The 2500-nt window shown below is 44.1% G+C and overlaps 2 non-coding genes across 2 annotated transcripts in view; both read right to left on the bottom strand.

The window, feature by feature from the left end:
- Positions 1 to 955: 955 nt before the first annotated feature.
- Positions 956 to 1110, bottom strand: LOC143261611 (5.8S ribosomal RNA). Its single transcript, XR_013035702.1, has one exon. It is a non-coding gene; the product is annotated as a 5.8S ribosomal RNA (ribosomal RNA).
- Positions 1111 to 2442: 1332 nt separating this feature from the next.
- LOC143261635 (small subunit ribosomal RNA) overlaps positions 2443 to 2500 on the bottom strand; it is a 1921-nt gene continuing 1863 nt past the window's right edge. The window contains exon 1 of the ribosomal RNA XR_013035729.1: positions 2443 to 2500. This exon is cut by the window's right edge and continues 1863 nt beyond it. This is a non-coding gene — a ribosomal RNA (small subunit ribosomal RNA).

Genomic DNA, 2500 nt, shown 5'->3' with positions numbered 1-2500 from the left:
TATATCTTTTATAAAATTCGATATCCTCTCCAAATATAGATCTTCGAAACACTCGCAAGACGATTACAATCGGTATAACTTTAACGTCCGTCCGAAAAGTACTTTCGGGGACTAGACGACCGATTGATCTCGTGCGGTTTCGCTATTCGATCATTTGAAGAGAACAAAAAGATATATGGGGCGACCGACAAACGGTTTTCCCGTAGAACCAGACTCGCGATTGCGTTGACACACACATCATAGCCACACCAATAGAAGAGTTTTAGGACGGTAACCCGGGTGGGGTGTTCTTTACTCAGAATATGTGCAACATCGGATCTATATAGCCATCGATACAATTCGTACACAAATGTGTCGTACGAAGAGAGAGACTTTTTTTCCTCTGGCAACATAACGGTAAGAGACATCCTTCCACACTCATAGGTTCCACTCCCTGGGGCTATGATATATATATACATATAAATTCAAATTCGAAGCAACGGTCACAATTCTACTCTATATTTTTGCGGGTTATGTGTTCTTTCGTTCAATTTCTTTCATGCGTTCGTTCGATCTCTGTACACAGTCTTCACATAGGACAGACTCGTGTAGTACGCTTTCGTGGGTTAAACCCATCTCGTTTCATTTCAGGCGACGTCGGGAGCGCGTTGAAAATGTACCAGTGAAATCTCGATAGTTCTACGGATACGAATCGTCCCGAAAAAGATTTTGTCACCGCTTCGAAGCGGTGTTTCAGACGGGCGGACGTATATAAAACATATACGACACACGACACCGCCTTCCACACTCACGCTAGTTCGAACACGATTTCCATCTCTCTCGAAGACTGTTAGACGTACGTAAAATTTCTCAATATTCATAGGACCGCGACAAACGCCGACGAAGCGCCCATCATTCGCTCGTACGTATATAGGCAACAAGTGCCATCAACGCAAGCAGTTTATAAGTACGTAAACGACCCTCAGCCAGGCGTGGTCCAGGAATTGTATCCGTGGACCGCAATGTGCGTTCGAAATGTCGATGTTCATGTGTCCTGCAGTTCACACGTTGACGCGCAATTAGCTGCGTTCTTCATCGACCCACGAGCCAAGTGATCCACCGTTCAGGGTAATTTTTCCCTTTTATTCTCTCATATATAATATAATGTGTATTTGCTATCCACCACATTTTTGTGTTATATTTCGGAACAAGCCGATACCCGAAGAGCTCCAACCAGCGCGCGAAGGAGATTCGGGAGTCGTCGTACAACGACATAATTGTCCCTTAAAGAACGAGATATTTCCGTCGAAACCATATATATATGTACGAGCAAATCCAAAACCACTGTTTTCTTGCAAGTTCGACGGTCGGAGCGAATAGAACATTGAAAAGCCTTCTATCGAAGAAACACAGAGAGTATATCACCTCCAAAAACGACGGGGATATGGATATTCAAACTGGACAATTATCAACCCGATACTGGATTCGAAAAGTTTCTCTCTCCTTTCGTCGTTATTTACACCGGACGGACTCACGGCCGGCTCTAGCTGGGTGTCATATATATATATACGTCCCACGCTCATGCTGCCACTAGCGCGCAACAGAGTAGGGTGTCAATGACAACGACACAGCATTGAAACGAGCTACACAAGCCGGTCTCTCTTGATACCAATGTAAACGAGCATTAAGTTATCTTCAGACTGCCCGATATTTTCGTCCTTTGGACTTTCCCAACGATTCCTTTTTTTCTTTTTTTTTTTACACCACAGCGAAGACTTGAGGAAGCGTGATTAGCACGCTCGCATCCCTCCCTGTCCTACTACAACTGTGTGTGTGTGTGTAAAGAAAGAAAAAAGAATACATTGGCTTTCTCTCTATCGAGAAGATGGCCTACGCAACGCAGATCAAAGGCCTAATACGTGTAATATAATACGCGTCTGGCCGTGTATAAATCACGCACGAATGATCTGGTCGGGCCCAACTCTTCTCGTACGCTTATTTTTCCGTGTTGGGGCACTATCATAAAATCACACAAACCCCAACACGTGTGTGTCTTGGAAGGAAGATGGCCTACGCAACGCAGATCAAAGGCCTAATACGTGTAGTACACACGTCTGCCGTGTAAATCACGCACGAATGATCTGGTCGGGCCCAACTCTTCTCCACCACACCACATCCCAACTTTGTACATTTTTATATATTTTTGTGCGTTGGGGCACCTTCATAATCACAAACCCCAACAACACATATATCTCTCTCTCTTTGAAAGATTTGTTGTGGCCTACGCAACGCAGATCAAAGGCCTAATACGTGTAGTACACACGTCTGGCCGTGTAAATCACGCACGAATGATCTGGCGGGCTCAACAATATCTTTTTTTTTTATATGAATTCTTATCCACAAACTAATCGAATTCATTTTCTCTCCTCCTCTCCTCTCTCTTTGAGATATATTGGAACATTGTAATGATCCTTCCGCAGGTTCACCTACGGAAACCTTGTTACGACTTTTACTTCCTCTA

Source organism: Megalopta genalis, unplaced genomic scaffold (genome assembly GCF_051020955.1).
Source record: "Megalopta genalis isolate 19385.01 unplaced genomic scaffold, iyMegGena1_principal scaffold0057, whole genome shotgun sequence".
NCBI classification, from domain to species: Eukaryota; Metazoa; Arthropoda; class Insecta; order Hymenoptera; family Halictidae; genus Megalopta; species Megalopta genalis.
The sequence above is the reverse complement of the archived record's forward strand: the minus strand, read 5'-3'. Positions and strand labels throughout refer to the sequence as shown.